Source organism: Panulirus ornatus, chromosome 55 (genome assembly GCF_036320965.1).
Source record: "Panulirus ornatus isolate Po-2019 chromosome 55, ASM3632096v1, whole genome shotgun sequence".
Lineage (NCBI taxonomy): Eukaryota > Metazoa > Arthropoda > Malacostraca > Decapoda > Palinuridae > Panulirus > Panulirus ornatus.
The window spans coordinates 40,085,755-40,104,797 of record NC_092278.1 but is presented as its reverse complement, the minus strand read 5'-3'; the positions used below and the strand labels follow the sequence as shown (position 1 = coordinate 40,104,797).

Genomic DNA, 19,043 nt, shown 5'->3' with positions numbered 1-19,043 from the left:
GCTCTGTAGGTATGTATATTTGCGTGTGTAGACGTATGTATATACATGTGTATTGGGCTGGGTTGGGCCATTTCTTTCATCTGTTTCCTTGCGCTACCTCGCAAACGCGGGAGACAGTGACAAAAAAAAAAAAAAAAAAAAAAAAAAAAAATCCACCTCCAATTTGGTCTCTCACTTCTCGTTCCCTCCACCTCCGAAACATATATCCTCTTTGTCAATCTTTCCGTACTCATTCTCTCTATGTGAACAAACCATTTCAAAACACCCTCTTCTGCTCTCTCGACCACACTCTTTTTATTACCACACATCTCTCTAACCCTTTCATTACTTACTCGATCAAACCACCTCACACCACATACTGTTCTCAAACATCTCATTTCGAACACATCCGCCCTCCTCCGCACAACTCTATCCATAGCCCATGCCTCGCAACTGTATAACATTGTTGGAACCACTATTCCTTCAAACATACCCATTTTTGCTTTCCAAGACAATGTCCTCGTCTTTCACACATTCTTCAACGCTCCCAGATCTTTCAACCCCTTCTCACTTATGCTTCCACGGTTCCATCCGCTGCCAAATCCACTCCTAGACATCTAAAACACTTCACTTCCTTCAGTTTTTCTCCATTCAAACTTACCTCCCAACTGACTTGTCCCTCAACCTTACTGTACCTAATATCCTTGCTCTTATTCACATTTACTCTCAGCTTTCTTCTTTCACACACTACCAAACTCAGGCACCAGCTTCTGCAGTTTCTCACCTGAATCAGCCACCAGCATTATACTTAGACAAAAATAATAATAAAAATAAAGGGGGTGACTGTATTGTTGACTGGTTGGTAAGGTTATTTAATGTATGTATGACTCATGGTGAGGTGCCTGAGGATTGGCAGAATGCGTGCATAGTGCCATTGTACAAAGGCAAAGGAGATAAGAGCGAGTGCTCAAATTACAGAGGTATAAGTTTGTTGAGTATTCTTGGTAAATTATATGGGAGGGTATTGATTGAGAGGGTGAAGGCAAGTACAGAGCATCAGATTGGGGAAGAGCAGTGTGGTTTCAGAAGTGGTAGAGGATGTGTGGATCAGGTGTTTGCTTTGAAGAATGTATGTGAGAAATACTTAGAAAAGCAAATGGATTTGTATGTAGCATTTATGGATCTGGAGAAGGCATATGATAGAGTTGATAGAGATGCTCCGTGGAAGGTATTAAGAATATATGGTGTGGGAGGCAAGTTGTTAGAAGCAGTGAAAAGTTTTTATCGAGGATGTAAGGCATGTGTACGTGTAGGAAGAGAGGAAAGTGACTGGTTCTCAGTGAATGTAGGTTTGCGGCAGGGGTGTGTGATGTCTCCATGGTTGTTTAATTTGTTTATGGATGGGGTTGTTAGGGAAGTGAATGCAAGAGATTTGGAAAGAGGGGCAAGTATGAAGTCTGTTGTGGATGAAAGAGCTTGGGAATTGAGTCAGTTGTTGTTCGCTGATGATACAGCGCTGGTGGCTGATTCATGTGAGAAATTGCAGAAGCTGGTGACTGAGTTTGGTAAAGTGTGTGAAAGAAGAAAGTTAAGAGTAAATGTGAATAAGAGCAAGTTTATTAGGTACAGTAGGGTTGACGGTCAAGTTAATTGGGAGGTAAGTTTGAATGGAGAAAAACTGGAGGAAGTAAAGTGTTTTAGATATCTGGGAGTGGATCTGGCAGCGGATGGTACCATGGAAGCGGAAGTGGATCATAGGGTGGGGGAGGGGGCGAAAATCCTGGGAGCCTTGAAGAATGTGTGGAAGTCGAGAACATTATCTCGGAAAGCAAAAATGGGTATGTTTGAAGGAATAGTGGTTCCAACAATGTTGTATGGTTGCGAGGCGTGGGCTATGGATAGAGTTGCGCGCAAAAGGGTGGATGTGCTGGAAATGAGATGTTTGAGGACAATGTGTGGTGTGAGGTGGTTTGATCGAGTAAGTAATGTAAGGGTAAGAGAGATGTGTGGAAATAAAAAGAGCGTGGTTGAGAGAGCAGAAGAGGGTGTTTTGAAATGGTTTGGGCACATGGAGAGAATGAGTGAGGAAAGATTGATCAAGAGGATATATGTGTCGGAGGTGGAGGGAACGAGGAGAAGTGGGAGACCAAATTGGAGGTGGAAAGATGGAGTGAAAAAGATTTTGAGTGATCGAGGCCTGAACATGCAGGAGGGTGAAAGGCGGGCAAGGAATAGAGTGAATTGGATCAATGTGGTATACTGGAGTTGACGTGCTGTCAGTGGATTGAATCAGGGCATGTGAAGCGTCTGGGGTAAACCATGGAAAGTAGTGTGGGGCCTGGATGTGGAAAGGGAGCTGTGGTTTCGGGCATTATTGCATGACAGCTAGAGACTGAGTGTGAACGAATGGGACCTTTGTTGTCTTTTCGTAGCGCTACCTCACACACATGAGGGGGGGGGTGGTATTCCATGTGTGGCGAGGTAGCGATGGAAATGAATAAAGGCAGACAGTGTGAATTGTGTGCATGGGTATATATGTATGTGTCTGTGTGTGTATATATATGTCTACATTGAGATGTATAGGTATGTATTTTTGCGTGTGTGGACGTGTATGTATATACATGTGTATGGGGGTGGGTTGGGCCATTTCTTTTGTCTGTTTCCTTGCGCTACCTCGCAATGCGGGAGACAGCGACAAAGCAAAATAAATAAATATAAATAATAAAAATGTACAAAGGCAAAGGGGATAAGAGTGAGTGCTCAAATTACAGAGGTATAAGTTTGTTGAGTATTCCTGGTAAATTGTATGGGAGGGTATTGATTGAGAGGGTGGAGACATGTACAGAGCATCAGATTGGGGAAGAGCAGTGTGGTTTCAGAAGTGGTAGAGGATGTGTGGATCAGGTGTTTGCTTTGAAGAATGTATGTGAGAAATACTTAGAAAAGCAAATGGATTTGTATGTAGCATTTATGGATCTGGAGAAGGCATATGATAGAGTTGATAGAGATGCTCTGTGGAAGGTATTAAGAATATATGGTGTGGGAGGCAAGTTGTTAGAAGCAGTGAAAAGTTTTTATCGAGGATGTAAGGCATGTGTACATGTAGGAAGAGAGGAAAGTGATTGGTTCTCAGTGAATGTAGGTTTGCGGCAGGGGTGTGTGATGTCTCCATGGTTGTTTAATTTGTTTATGGATGGGGTTGTTAGGGAGGTGAATGCAAGAGTTTTGGAAAGAGGGGCAAGTATGAAGTCTGTTGGGGATGAGAGAGCTTGGGAAGTGAGTCAGTTGTTGTTCGCTGATGATACAGCGCTGGTGGCTGATTCATGTGAGAAACTGCAGAAGCTGGTGACTGAGTTTGGTAAAGTGTGTGAAAGAAGAAAGTTAAGAGTAAATGTGAATAAGAGCAAGGTTATTAGGTACAGTAAGGTTGAGGGTCAAGTCAATTGGGAGGTGAGTTTGAATGGAGAAAAACTGGAGGAAGTGAAGTGTTTTAGATATCTGGGAGTGGATCTGGCAGCGGATGGAACCATGGAAGCGGAAGTGGATCATAGGGTGGGGGAGGGGGCAAAAATCCTGGGAGCCTTGAAGAATGTGTGGAAGTCGAGAACATTATCTCGGAAAGCAAAAATAGCTATGTTTGAAGGAATAGTGGTTCGAACAATGTTGTATGGTTGCGAGGCGTGGGCTATGGATAGAGTTGTGCGCAGGAGGATGGATGTGCTGAAAATGAGATGTTTGAGGACAATGTGTGGTGTGAGGTGGTTTGATCGAGTAAGTAATGTAAGGGTAAGAGAGATGTGTGGAAATAAAAAGAGCGTGGTTGAGAGAGCAGAAGAGGGTGTTTTGAAATGGTTTGGGCACATGGAGAGAATGAGTGAGGAAAGATTGACCAAGAGGATATATGTGTCGGAGGTGGAGGGAACGATGAGAAGTGGGAGACCAAATTGGAGGTGGAAAGATGGAGTGAAAAAGATTTTGTGTGATCGGGGCCTGAACATGCAGGAGGGTGAAAGGAGGGCAAGGAATAGAGTGAATTGGATCGATGTGGTATACCGGGGTTGACGTGCTGTCAGTGGATTGATTCAGGGACATGTGAAGCGTCTGGGGTAAACCATGGAAAGCTCTGTAGGTATGTATATTTGGTTGATGTAGAAGTATGTAATATAATGTGTATTGGGATGGGTTTGGGCCATTTCTTTTTCATCTGTATAATTGCGCTACCTCGGCAAAAACGCGGGATGACAGTGACAAAAAAAAAAAAAAAAAAAAAAAAAAAAAATCCACCTCCAATTTGGTCTCTACTTCTCGTTTCCTCCACCTACCGAAAATATATCCTCTTTGTCAATCTTTTCTCGTACTCTTTCTCTCTACATGTGAACAAAACCATTTCAAAACTCCCTCTTCTGCTCTCTCGAACCACACTTATTTATTACCACACATCTCCTCTAATCCCTTTCATTACTTACTCGATCAAACCACCTCACACCACATATGTTCTCAAACAACTCATTTCGACATTCGCCCTCTCCGGCACACTCTATCCATAGCCCATGCCTCGCAACTGATAACATTGTTGAACCACTATTCCTTATCAACATACCCATTTTTGCTTTCCAAGACAATGTCCTCGTTCTTTCACACATTTTCAACGCCTCCCAGATCTTTCAACCCCTTCGCACTTTTGCTTCACGGTTCACTCGCTGCCAAATCCACTCCTAAGACATCTAAAAAACATTCACTTCCTTCAGTTTTTCTCATTCAAACTTACCTCCCAACTGACTTGGCCCTCAACCTTACTGTACCTAATATCCTTGCTCTTATTCAACATTTACTCTCAGCTTTCTTCTTTCACACCCCAACCTACAAAACTCAGGCACAGCTTCTGCAGTTTATCACCTGACTCAGCCACCAGCATTTACTTAGACAAAAATAATACTAAAAATAAAGGGGGTTGACTGTATTGTTGTCTGGTTGTTGGTAAGGTTATTTAATGTATGTATGATCATGGTGAAGGTGCCTGAGGATTGGCAAGAATGCGTGTGCATAGTGCCATTGTACAAAGGCAAAGGAGATAAGAGTAAGTGCTCAAATTACAGAGGTATAAGTTTGTTGAGTATTCCTGGTAAATTATATGGGAGGGTATTGAGAGAGAGGGTGAAGGCATGTACAGAGCATCAGATTGGGGAAGAGCAGTGTGGTTTCAGAAGTGGTAGATGATGTGTGGATCAGGTGTTTGCTTTGAAGAATGTATGTGAGAAATACTTAGAAAAGCAAATGGATTTGTATGTAGCATTTATGGATCTGGAGAAGGCATATGATAGAATTGATAGAGATGCTCTGTGGAAGGTATTAAGAATATATGGTGTGGGAGGCAAGTTGTTAGAAGCAGTGAAAAGTTTTTATCGAGGATGTAAGGCATGTGTACGTGTAGGAAGAGAGGAAAGTGACTGGTTCTCAGTGAATGTAGGTTTGCGGCAGGGGTGTGTGATGTCTCCATGGTTGTTTAATTTGTTCATGGATGGGGTTGTTAGGGAGGTGAATGCAAGAGTTTTGGAAAGAGAGGCAAGTATGAAGCCTGTTGGGGATGAGACTTGGGAAGTGAGTCAGTTGTTGTTCGCTGGTGATACAGCGCTGGTTCCTGTTTCATGTGAGAAACTGCAGAAGCTGGTGACTGAGTTTGGTAAAGTGTGTGAAAGAAGAAAGTTAAGAGTAAATGTGAATAAGAGCAAGGTTATTAAGTACAGTAGGGTTGAGGGTCAAGTCAATTGGGAGGTAAGTTTGAATGGAGAAAAACTGGAGGAAGTAAAGTGTTTTAGATATCTGGGAGCGGATCTGGCAGCGGATGGAACCATGGAAGCGGAAGTGGATCATAGGGTGGGGGAGGGGGCGAAAATTCTGGGAGCCTTGAAGAATGTGTGGAAGTCGAGAACATTATCTCGGAAAGCAAAAATGGCTATGTTTGAAGGAATAGTGGTTCTAACAATGTTGTATGGTTGAGAGGCGTGGCCTATGGATAGAGTTGTGCGCAGGAGGATGGATGTGCTGGAAATGAGATGTTTGAGGACAATGTGTGGTGTGAGGTGGTTTGATCGAGTAAGTAATGTAAGGGTAAGAGAGATGTGTGGAAATAAAAAGAGCGTGGTTGAGAGAGCATAAGGGGGTATTTTGAAATGGTTTGGGCACATGGAGAGAATGAGGGAGGAAAGATTGACCAAGAGGATATATGTGTCGGAGGTGGAGGGAACGAGGAGAAGTGGGAGACCAAATTGGAGGTGGAAAGATGGAGTGAAAAAGATTTTGTGTGATCAGGGCCTGAACATTCAGGAGGGTGAAAGGAGGGCAAGGAATAGAGTGAATTGGATCGATGTGGTATACCAGGGTTGACGTGCTGTCAGTGGATTGAATCAGGGCATGTGAAGCGTCTGGGGTAAACCATGGAAAGCTCTGTAGGTATGTATATTTGCGTGTGTAGACGTATGTATATACATGTGTATTGGGCTGGGTTGGGCCATTTCTTTCATCTGTTTCCTTGCGCTACCTCGCAAACGCGGGAGACAGTGACAAAAAAAAAAAAAAAAAAAAAAAAAAAAAAATCCACCTCCAATTTGGTCTCTCACTTCTCGTTCCCTCCACCTCCGAAACATATATCCTCTTTGTCAATCTTTCCGTACTCATTCTCTCTATGTGAACAAACCATTTCAAAACACCCTCTTCTGCTCTCTCGACCACACTCTTTTTATTACCACACATCTCTCTAACCCTTTCATTACTTACTCGATCAAACCACCTCACACCACATACTGTTCTCAAACATCTCATTTCGAACACATCCGCCCTCCTCCGCACAACTCTATCCATAGCCCATGCCTCGCAACTGTATAACATTGTTGGAACCACTATTCCTTCAAACATACCCATTTTTGCTTTCCAAGACAATGTCCTCGTCTTTCACACATTCTTCAACGCTCCCAGATCTTTCAACCCCTTCTCACTTATGCTTCCACGGTTCCATCCGCTGCCAAATCCACTCCTAGACATCTAAAACACTTCACTTCCTTCAGTTTTTCTCCATTCAAACTTACCTCCCAACTGACTTGTCCCTCAACCTTACTGTACCTAATATCCTTGCTCTTATTCACATTTACTCTCAGCTTTCTTCTTTCACACACTACCAAACTCAGGCACCAGCTTCTGCAGTTTCTCACCTGAATCAGCCACCAGCATTATACTTAGACAAAAATAATAATAAAAATAAAGGGGGTGACTGTATTGTTGACTGGTTGGTAAGGTTATTTAATGTATGTATGACTCATGGTGAGGTGCCTGAGGATTGGCAGAATGCGTGCATAGTGCCATTGTACAAAGGCAAAGGAGATAAGAGCGAGTGCTCAAATTACAGAGGTATAAGTTTGTTGAGTATTCTTGGTAAATTATATGGGAGGGTATTGATTGAGAGGGTGAAGGCAAGTACAGAGCATCAGATTGGGGAAGAGCAGTGTGGTTTCAGAAGTGGTAGAGGATGTGTGGATCAGGTGTTTGCTTTGAAGAATGTATGTGAGAAATACTTAGAAAAGCAAATGGATTTGTATGTAGCATTTATGGATCTGGAGAAGGCATATGATAGAGTTGATAGAGATGCTCCGTGGAAGGTATTAAGAATATATGGTGTGGGAGGCAAGTTGTTAGAAGCAGTGAAAAGTTTTTATCGAGGATGTAAGGCATGTGTACGTGTAGGAAGAGAGGAAAGTGACTGGTTCTCAGTGAATGTAGGTTTGCGGCAGGGGTGTGTGATGTCTCCATGGTTGTTTAATTTGTTTATGGATGGGGTTGTTAGGGAAGTGAATGCAAGAGATTTGGAAAGAGGGGCAAGTATGAAGTCTGTTGTGGATGAAAGAGCTTGGGAATTGAGTCAGTTGTTGTTCGCTGATGATACAGCGCTGGTGGCTGATTCATGTGAGAAATTGCAGAAGCTGGTGACTGAGTTTGGTAAAGTGTGTGAAAGAAGAAAGTTAAGAGTAAATGTGAATAAGAGCAAGTTTATTAGGTACAGTAGGGTTGACGGTCAAGTTAATTGGGAGGTAAGTTTGAATGGAGAAAAACTGGAGGAAGTAAAGTGTTTTAGATATCTGGGAGTGGATCTGGCAGCGGATGGTACCATGGAAGCGGAAGTGGATCATAGGGTGGGGGAGGGGGCGAAAATCCTGGGAGCCTTGAAGAATGTGTGGAAGTCGAGAACATTATCTCGGAAAGCAAAAATGGGTATGTTTGAAGGAATAGTGGTTCCAACAATGTTGTATGGTTGCGAGGCGTGGGCTATGGATAGAGTTGCGCGCAAAAGGGTGGATGTGCTGGAAATGAGATGTTTGAGGACAATGTGTGGTGTGAGGTGGTTTGATCGAGTAAGTAATGTAAGGGTAAGAGAGATGTGTGGAAATAAAAAGAGCGTGGTTGAGAGAGCAGAAGAGGGTGTTTTGAAATGGTTTGGGCACATGGAGAGAATGAGTGAGGAAAGATTGATCAAGAGGATATATGTGTCGGAGGTGGAGGGAACGAGGAGAAGTGGGAGACCAAATTGGAGGTGGAAAGATGGAGTGAAAAAGATTTTGAGTGATCGAGGCCTGAACATGCAGGAGGGTGAAAGGCGGGCAAGGAATAGAGTGAATTGGATCAATGTGGTATACTGGAGTTGACGTGCTGTCAGTGGATTGAATCAGGGCATGTGAAGCGTCTGGGGTAAACCATGGAAAGTAGTGTGGGGCCTGGATGTGGAAAGGGAGCTGTGGTTTCGGGCATTATTGCATGACAGCTAGAGACTGAGTGTGAACGAATGGGACCTTTGTTGTCTTTTCGTAGCGCTACCTCACACACATGAGGGGGGGGGTGGTATTCCATGTGTGGCGAGGTAGCGATGGAAATGAATAAAGGCAGACAGTGTGAATTGTGTGCATGGGTATATATGTATGTGTCTGTGTGTGTATATATATGTCTACATTGAGATGTATAGGTATGTATTTTTGCGTGTGTGGACGTGTATGTATATACATGTGTATGGGGGTGGGTTGGGCCATTTCTTTTGTCTGTTTCCTTGCGCTACCTCGCAATGCGGGAGACAGCGACAAAGCAAAATAAATAAATATAAATAATAAAAATGTACAAAGGCAAAGGGGATAAGAGTGAGTGCTCAAATTACAGAGGTATAAGTTTGTTGAGTATTCCTGGTAAATTGTATGGGAGGGTATTGATTGAGAGGGTGGAGACATGTACAGAGCATCAGATTGGGGAAGAGCAGTGTGGTTTCAGAAGTGGTAGAGGATGTGTGGATCAGGTGTTTGCTTTGAAGAATGTATGTGAGAAATACTTAGAAAAGCAAATGGATTTGTATGTAGCATTTATGGATCTGGAGAAGGCATATGATAGAGTTGATAGAGATGCTCTGTGGAAGGTATTAAGAATATATGGTGTGGGAGGCAAGTTGTTAGAAGCAGTGAAAAGTTTTTATCGAGGATGTAAGGCATGTGTACATGTAGGAAGAGAGGAAAGTGATTGGTTCTCAGTGAATGTAGGTTTGCGGCAGGGGTGTGTGATGTCTCCATGGTTGTTTAATTTGTTTATGGATGGGGTTGTTAGGGAGGTGAATGCAAGAGTTTTGGAAAGAGGGGCAAGTATGAAGTCTGTTGGGGATGAGAGAGCTTGGGAAGTGAGTCAGTTGTTGTTCGCTGATGATACAGCGCTGGTGGCTGATTCATGTGAGAAACTGCAGAAGCTGGTGACTGAGTTTGGTAAAGTGTGTGAAAGAAGAAAGTTAAGAGTAAATGTGAATAAGAGCAAGGTTATTAGGTACAGTAAGGTTGAGGGTCAAGTCAATTGGGAGGTGAGTTTGAATGGAGAAAAACTGGAGGAAGTGAAGTGTTTTAGATATCTGGGAGTGGATCTGGCAGCGGATGGAACCATGGAAGCGGAAGTGGATCATAGGGTGGGGGAGGGGGCAAAAATCCTGGGAGCCTTGAAGAATGTGTGGAAGTCGAGAACATTATCTCGGAAAGCAAAAATAGCTATGTTTGAAGGAATAGTGGTTCGAACAATGTTGTATGGTTGCGAGGCGTGGGCTATGGATAGAGTTGTGCGCAGGAGGATGGATGTGCTGAAAATGAGATGTTTGAGGACAATGTGTGGTGTGAGGTGGTTTGATCGAGTAAGTAATGTAAGGGTAAGAGAGATGTGTGGAAATAAAAAGAGCGTGGTTGAGAGAGCAGAAGAGGGTGTTTTGAAATGGTTTGGGCACATGGAGAGAATGAGTGAGGAAAGATTGACCAAGAGGATATATGTGTCGGAGGTGGAGGGAACGATGAGAAGTGGGAGACCAAATTGGAGGTGGAAAGATGGAGTGAAAAAGATTTTGTGTGATCGGGGCCTGAACATGCAGGAGGGTGAAAGGAGGGCAAGGAATAGAGTGAATTGGATCGATGTGGTATACCGGGGTTGACGTGCTGTCAGTGGATTGAATCAGGGCATGTGAAGCGTCTGGGGTAAACCATGGAAAGCTGTGTAGGTATGTATATTTGCGTGTGTGGACGTATGTATATACATGTGTATGGGGGTGGGTTGGGCCATTTCTTTTGTCTGTTTCCTTGCGCTACCTCACAAACACGGGAGACAGCGAAAAAAAAAAATATTCTTTTATTTTACTTATTATAATTTATCGGTCTCCCGCGTTAGCGAGGCAACGCTAGGAAACAGACGAAAGAATGGCCCAACCCACCCACATACACATGTATATACATACACATCCACACAAGCACATATACATACCTATACATTTCAACATATACATATATATATATACATACGCAGACATATACGTATACACACATGTTCATAATTCATACTTGCTGCCTCTATTCACTCCAGTCGCCACCCCGCCGCACATGAAATGACAGCCCCCTCCCCCCACACTTGCACGAAGCAGAGCTAGGAAAAGACAACAAAGGACATGTTCGTTCACACTTAGTCTCAAGCCGTCATGTACAATGCACCAAAACCACAGGTCCCTTTCCACATCCAGGCCCCAAAAAACTTTCCATGGTTTACCCCAGACGCTTCACATGCCCTGGTTCAATCCACTGATAGCACGTCAACCCTGGTATACCACATCATTCCAATTCACTCTATTCCTTGTACACCTTTCACCTCCTGCATGTTCAGGCCCCCATCGCTCAAAATCTTTTTCACTCCATCCTTCCACCTTCAATTTGGTCTCCCATGTCTCCTCATTCCCTCTACCTCTGACACATATATCCTCTCTGTCAATCTTTCCTCACTCATTCTCTCCATGTGGCCAAACCATTTCAAAACACCCTCTTCTGCTCTCTCAACCACACTCTTTTTATTACCACACATCTCTCTGACCCTTTCATTACTTACTCGATTAAACCACCTCCCATACACATATTGTCCTCAAACATCTCATTTCCAACACATCCACCCTCCTTCGCACAACCATAAGTATAGCCCACACCTCACAACTATATAACATTGTTGGAATCACAATTCCTTCAAACATACACTTTTTTGCCTTCTGAGAAAATGTTTCCTTCAAACATACACTTTTTTGCCTTCTGAGAAAATGTTCTCACCTTCCACACATTTTTCAATGCTCCCAGAACTTTCACCCCCTTCCCCACCCTGTGACCCACTTCCGCTTCCATGGTTCCATCCGCTGCCAAATCCACTCCTAGATATCTAAAACACTTTACTTCCTCCAGTTTTTCTCCATTGATTCAAACTTACCTCCCAATTGCCTTGTCCTTCAACCCTCCTGTACGTAATAACCTTGCTCTTATTCACATTTACTCTCAGCTTTCTTCTTTCACACACTTTACCAAACTCAGTCACCAGCTTCTGCAGTTTCTCACTCGAATCAGCCATCAGCAAACAACAGTAATTCACTTCCCAAGCCCTCTCATCCACAACAGACTGCATACTTGCCCCTCTCTCCAAAACTCATGCATTCACCTCCCTAACAACCCCATCCATAAACAAGTAAAACAAACATGGAGACATCACGCACCCATGCTGCAAACCAACATTCACTGGGAACCAATCACTTTCCTCTCTTCCTACTCGTACACATACCTTACATCCTCGATAAAAACTTTTCACTGCTTCTAGCAACTTACCTCCCATGCCATATACTCTTAAAACATTCCACAAAGCATCTCTATCAACCCCATCACATGCCTTCTCCAGATCCACAAATGCTACATACAAATCTATATGTTTTTCTAAGTAGTTGTCACATACATTCTTCAAAGCAAACACCTGGTACACACATCCTCTACCAATTCTGAAACCAATCTGATGCTCTGTACATGCCTTTACCCTCTCAATCAGTACCCTCCCATATATTTCCCAGGAATACTCAAACAAACTTATGCCTCTGTTATTTGAACACTCACCTTTATCCTCTTTGCCTTTGTACAATGGCACTATGAATGCATTCCACCAATCTTCAGGCACTTCATCATGATCCAAAAATATGGTGAATATCCTTACCAACCAATCAACAACACAATCACCCCCTTTATATAAATTCCACTGCAATATCATCCAAACCCGCTGCCTTGCTGGCTTTCATCTTCCAAAAAGATTTCACTACCTCTTCTCTGTTCACCAAATCATTCTCCCTGACCAACTCACTTTGCACACCAACCAGACCAAAACACTCTACATCTGCCACTCTATCATCAAATACATTTAATAAACCTTCAGAATATTCACTGAATCTCCTTCTAACTTCACCATCACTCGTTATTACCTCCCCATTAGCCCCCTTCACTGATTTTCCCATTTGTTCTTTTGTGTCCCCAGAAAAAAATCCTTTTCTTTCAAACTATTCGCCATTTCCCGCATTAGCGAGGTAGCGTTAAGAACAGAGGACTGGGCCTTTGAGGGAATACCCTCACCTGGCCCAATTCTCTGTTCCTTCTTTTGGAAAATTAAAAAAAAAACGAGAGGGGAGGATTTCCAGCCCCCCGCTCCCTCCCCTTTTAGTCGCCTTTTACGACACGCAGGGAATACGTGGGAAGTATTCTTTCTCCCTTATCCCCAGGGAGTGTATATATATATATATATATATATATATATATATATATATATATATATATATATATATATATACAGCATGACCTCTAAGAAAGTCCTGGATCTCTTCTAAGGGCTCTTGTAGCCCAAGGTTATGCTACTTCAGGAGCATGGAATGTTGACTCCTTTGGAGTGGGGAGAGGTTGGCTGACTGAGGATATGCCTGAAGTGGAAGGGACAAAGAGACAGTGCAGCCCGAACCGAAGATGGAAGGATGGAATGAAAAAGGTTTTAGAAGTGCTCGAGGCCCGAAAATGCAAGAGGGTGAAAGACGTGCACGGGATGGAATGAACTGAAACCATGTGGTACATAGAGAGGCGACGAGTTGTCAATGGACAGAACCAGGGGATGGCTGGGAAACACCAAAGATCTGTGGAGCATGACTGCAGATATCGGGCTATGATTTCAATGCAAAACACATGTAGCTAGTTTCTGCCTCAAACTCACTCACGCGGGAAACGGCGGACACGTATGAAGGACGCGAAGTATAAATTTCTCTCAAGCTTTCTCGCCTTAAGCGAGGTAACATGAACGACGGAGATGCCAAGGAAAATTCCTCGCATGGCTCCGTCGTCTCTTCCTACTGTTACGCAAACGATTTTTCACTTCCCTACCCTCCGCCCTATTTACTGCCCTCTTACGACACCCAGGAACTAGAATACATACTGGTATTTTTTTTGGAATGGAAGATCCATTTATCTAGTATGCCAGAAAAAGAATGATTAAGAAAGCAGAACATGTAAGCATTTTTATTTCCAAATGTTAACAATAAATACAATGCAGTTTGATTAAATGACTAACCTGGAGAAATAGTTTAAAAGACTTCCAAGACCGGAGGCCTACACTATTTAAACGTCGCTTGTCCTAAGACATCTTTTTTCAGATTCCCCACCGGGTGAAAATAAGTTTGGTCCACAATTCACTTTGCCAAACCACCGTACGAATTCGATGGCCACAATCAAAAGAAAAACACACAAGTCCTGACTGCGTATGGTTTAGTTATCATGAACCTTAAGCGCCTATATTACTTACCAGTGAGAAATATCTAAACTTATCAGATAAATACTACCGAATAGTACTGAGAAAACAACGCGCATCTGCTGTGAGGAGATCCACCTGACCCGCACTGCTCGAGAACGACGAATATCACTCCCACTACAATCCCTGGGGATAGGGGAGAAAGAATACTTCCCACGTATTCCCTGCGTGTCGTAGAAGGCGACTAAAAGGGAAGGGAGCGGGGGGCTGGAAATCCTCCCCTCTCGTTTTTTTTTCTTTTTTTTTTTTTTTTTTAATTTTCCAAAAGAAGGAACAGAGAGAAAAAAATCCAAATATCATATTTCTTATTTTATGTGTTTATACAGAAATGAACTATCTATATGTACATTATACTATTTTTTTACTTTTCTCTTATCATACTTTGTCGTTGTCTCCAGCGTTAGCGAGGTAGCGCAAGGAAACAGACGAAATAATAGCCCAACCCACCCACATACACATGTATAAACATACACATCCACACACACACATATTCATACCTACACACCTCAACGTATACATATATATACACACACAGACATATACATATATACACATGTACATAATTCATAGTGTCTGCCTTTATTCATTCCCATCGCCACTCCATCACACATGAAATGACAACCCCTTCCCCCGCATGTGCACGAGGTAGCGCTAGGAAAAGACAACAAAGGTCACATTCATTCACACTCAGTCTCTAGCTGTCATGTACAAAGCACCATAACCACAGCTCCCTTTCCACAACCAAGCCCCACACAACTTTCCATGGTTTACCCCAGACGCTTCACATGCCCTGGTTCAATCCATCGATGGCACGTCGACCCCGGTATACCACATCATTCCAATTTACTCTATTCCTTGCACGCCTTTCACCCTCCTGCATGTTCAGGCCCCTATCACTCAAAATCTTTATCACTCCATCTTTCCACCTCCAATTTGGTCTCCCACTTCTTGTTCCCTCCACCACTGACACATATATCCTCTTTGTCAATCTTTCCTCACTCATTCTCTCCATGTGACCAAACCACTTCAAAACACCCCCTTCTGCTCTCTCGACCACACTCTCCCTACTACCACACATCTCTCTTACCCTTTCATTACTTACTCGATCAAACCATCCCACACCACACATTGTCCTCAAACATCTCACCTCCAGCACATCCACCCTCCTCCACACAACTCTATCTAAAGCCCACGCCCCGCAACCATACAACATTGTTGGAACCACTATTCCTTCAAACATACCCATTTTTGCCTTCCAAGATAACATTCTCGACTTCCACACATTTTTCAACACTCCCAGAACTTTTGCTCCTCCCCAACCCTATGACTCACTTCTGCTTCCATGGTTACATCTGCTGCTAAATCTACTCCCAGATATCTAAAACATTTAACTCCCTCCAGCTTCTCTCCATTCAAACTCACCTCCCAACTGACTTGTCCCTCAACCGTACTGTACCTCATAACCTTGCTCTTATTCACATTTACTTTTAGCTTTCCTCTTTCACACACATCACCAAACTCAGTCACCAGCTTCTGCAATTTCTCACTCAAATCAGCCACCGCCTTTTTCAATAAATTCCACTGCAACACCATCCAAAGCCGCTGCCTAGCCGGCTTTCATCTTCCGCAAAGCTTTTACTACCCCTTCTCTGTTTACCAAATCATCAGCGAACAACAACTGACACTTCCCAAGCTCTCTCATCCACAACAGACTGCAAAGTCGCCCCTCTTCCCAAAACTCTTGCAGTCACCTCCCTAACAACCCCATCCATAAACAAATTAAACAGCCATGGAGACATCATGCACCCCTGCCGCAAACCAACATTCACCGAAAACCAATCACTTTCCTCTCTTCCTACATGTACACATGCCTTACATCCTCGATAACAACTTTTTACCACTTCTAACTACTTGCCTCCCACACCACATACTCCCAATACCTTCCACAAACCATCTCTATCAACTCTATCATATGCCTTCTACAGATACATAAATGTCACATATAAATCCACCTGCTTTTCTAAGTATTTCTCACATACATTCTTCAAAGCAAACACCTGATCCACACACCCTCTACCACTTCTGAAACCACACTGCTCTTCCCCAATCTGATGCTCTGAACATGCCTTCACCCTCTCAATCAATATCCTCCCATATAATTTCCCAGGAATACTCAACAAATTACCTCTGTAATTTGAACACTCACTTTTATCCCATTTGCCTTTGTACAGTGGCAATATGCAAGCATTTTGCCAATCCTCAGGTACCTCACCATGAGTCATACATATATCAAATACCCTTACCAACCAGTCAACAATACAGTCACCGCCTTTTTCAATAAATTCCACTGCAACACCATCCAAAGCCGCTGCCTAGCCGGCTTTCATCTTCCGCAAAGCTTTTACTACCCCTTCTCTGTTTACCAAATCATTCTCCCTAACCCTCTCACTCTGCACACCACCTTGACCAAAATACCCTATATCTGCCACTCTATCATCAAACATATTCAGCAAACCTTCAAAATACTCACTCATCTCCTTCTCACATCACCACTACTTCTTATCACCTCCCCATTAGCCCCCTTCACTGATGTTCCCATTTGTTCCCTTGTCTTACGCACTTTATTTACCTCCTTCCAAAGCATCTTTTTATTCTCCCTAAAATTTAATGATACTCTCTCACCCCAACTCTCATTTGCCCTCTTTTTCGCCTCTTGCACTTTCCTCTTGACCTCCTGCCTCTTTCTTTTATACATCTCCCACTCATTTGCATTTTTTCCCTGCAAAAATAGTCCAAATGCCCCTCTCTTCTCTCTCACTAATAATCTTACTTTTTCATCCCACCACTCACTACCCTTTCTAATCTGCCCACCTCCCACACTTCTCATGCCACAAGCATCTTTTGTGCAAGCCATCACATCCCATTCCTCCCTCACTCCCCTTATGTCCTTTATTCTCATCTTTTTCCATTCTGTACTCAGTCTCTCCTGGTACTTCCTCACACAAGTCTCCTTCCCAAGCTCACTTACTCTCACCACTCTCTTTACCCCAACATTCTCTCTTCTTTTCTGAAAACCTCTACATATCTTCACCTTCGCCTCCACAAGATAATGATCAGACATCTCTCCAGTTGCACCTCTCAGCACATTAACATCCAATATTTCAACTTTAGAATTTGGGTTGTATTGTCATCACCAGCAAGAAGGAGGGCAAATAAATAGTTGTAACTTCATCTGCATCCTGTACAATAATACCACCAAAACTTTTGCTTTAAATTTCACTCATAGGAATGGTTGATAACCATCAATCTTCTCCTCTCACAATAAAATACAAAAAGAGGAAAGATAAGTTTTTTAATCATCATGTATTTCATGATGACAGTAGAGCACAATGATTCAAAATTTATAATCCTGTCCACTGATGAAATGGATATTTTTTTTTTGTATCTAAGGTTGTAAGGTAGTAGTTGGTTGGCAGCCAGTGGCCAGGGAGGTATATTACCAGTACTACCTGCCTGGGTATCAGGTGGTTTAGTGATGGTTTCATAGCAAGCAAGCACTTCATCTGTTTTTAAGCTGCACTTCTCTGACTGAGGTAGCTGCCTTTTCTTTCTGCCTCACTCACAAGAGGTGTGCTGGCATTCTGTCTACAAACGTACAATCTCTCCTTGTCACACATAACACTTGACCACACTTAACTCACACAGCTCATTCTTCATAACTCTAGATTTTCCTGTGATGAATGCTATGCACTAGCAATGCCTTTTGGCAAACTCGTAGAAGAAATAGATTAAAGTAGTAAGTAGGAACACGAGACAAAGGCATTAGGTAAGAATGTCTTTACCTTCAAGGTAAGAACATTAGATAGGAGCATTAGGAAAAGTAATGGGTTAAACATTGGGTAGGAGCATTAGATAGACACATTAGGTTGAAATAGTCCACATGAACATTTGGCAGGAGCCTCTGGAAACACTGTGCTAGTGTTGCGCTCTGCCAGTGGCCTCTTAATGGTGAAGCAATAAAGGCTAAGAAGCAGGAGTGGAGTTCAGCTATGGACACACATTTGTAGTGGCCATTCCCCTGAGGAAGTTCCCAAAGGGAACAGGAATCAGAGACACAGATACATGGATAGATCCACTTGCTGGACAGGACTGTATCTTATACAGAGAAACACTCTGTTTCATTTTTCTACAGTAGTCATGATTGTCTAGGTCACCTATAGGTTTGTCAAATCTTCCTGTGCGAACATCCATTTCAGTTTATATCAAAAATATAAGAAACTGCCAATGCAGTGGTAAAGAATGTAATACCATCACTTATATTTAAGTAGAGATGCCTAGGCAGTTTGATGAGGGGTAAAAAGATAAGGGCATAGCCAAGTCTTCATCATCACTTTTGTTTTCAGTACCTTAACCAGTGAGTTTTCATTATATAACATCTGAATTACATACTGATAGAACATGGTAAAATAATTGGTAAACTATGTTGTTTCAGGTAAAATACATATACAAGGAAAAAAATATGATCTGGAAGATAACTCCTTCTAACATGTTACAACAGCTCATAACGCAAAACACTAAAACAACAGATTTTTTTTTAACCTATCCCCATCACAAAGCAGGGGCATGGAGTATCACATTGGCCATTGCTCTCAAGAGCTGTCAGTATTGTCCCTGCGACCAAAGCTTGGGCCCGTGGCAAGCCTTCGGATGCTGCCTGCCAAAGGTTCTCTGTGGAGAACTGCCTGTAAGAGTCACTTCTACAAACATCCAAGGGCTCTGATTTCTTCCTTGTTTTTCTCTTACTCTTTTCAACTGAACTGGCCATGGGTAAGGCAAGTATGTCAATGCTGTCTTGCCTTATATAAAATATATATCATGAATATATG

The 19,043-nt window shown here is 42.8% G+C and overlaps 1 protein-coding gene across 3 annotated transcripts in view; it reads right to left on the bottom strand.

The window, feature by feature from the left end:
- Positions 1 to 19,043, bottom strand: part of LOC139765725 (luc7-like protein 3) — a 158,991-nt gene that overhangs the window by 97,879 nt on the left and 42,069 nt on the right. The window lies entirely within an intron of this gene.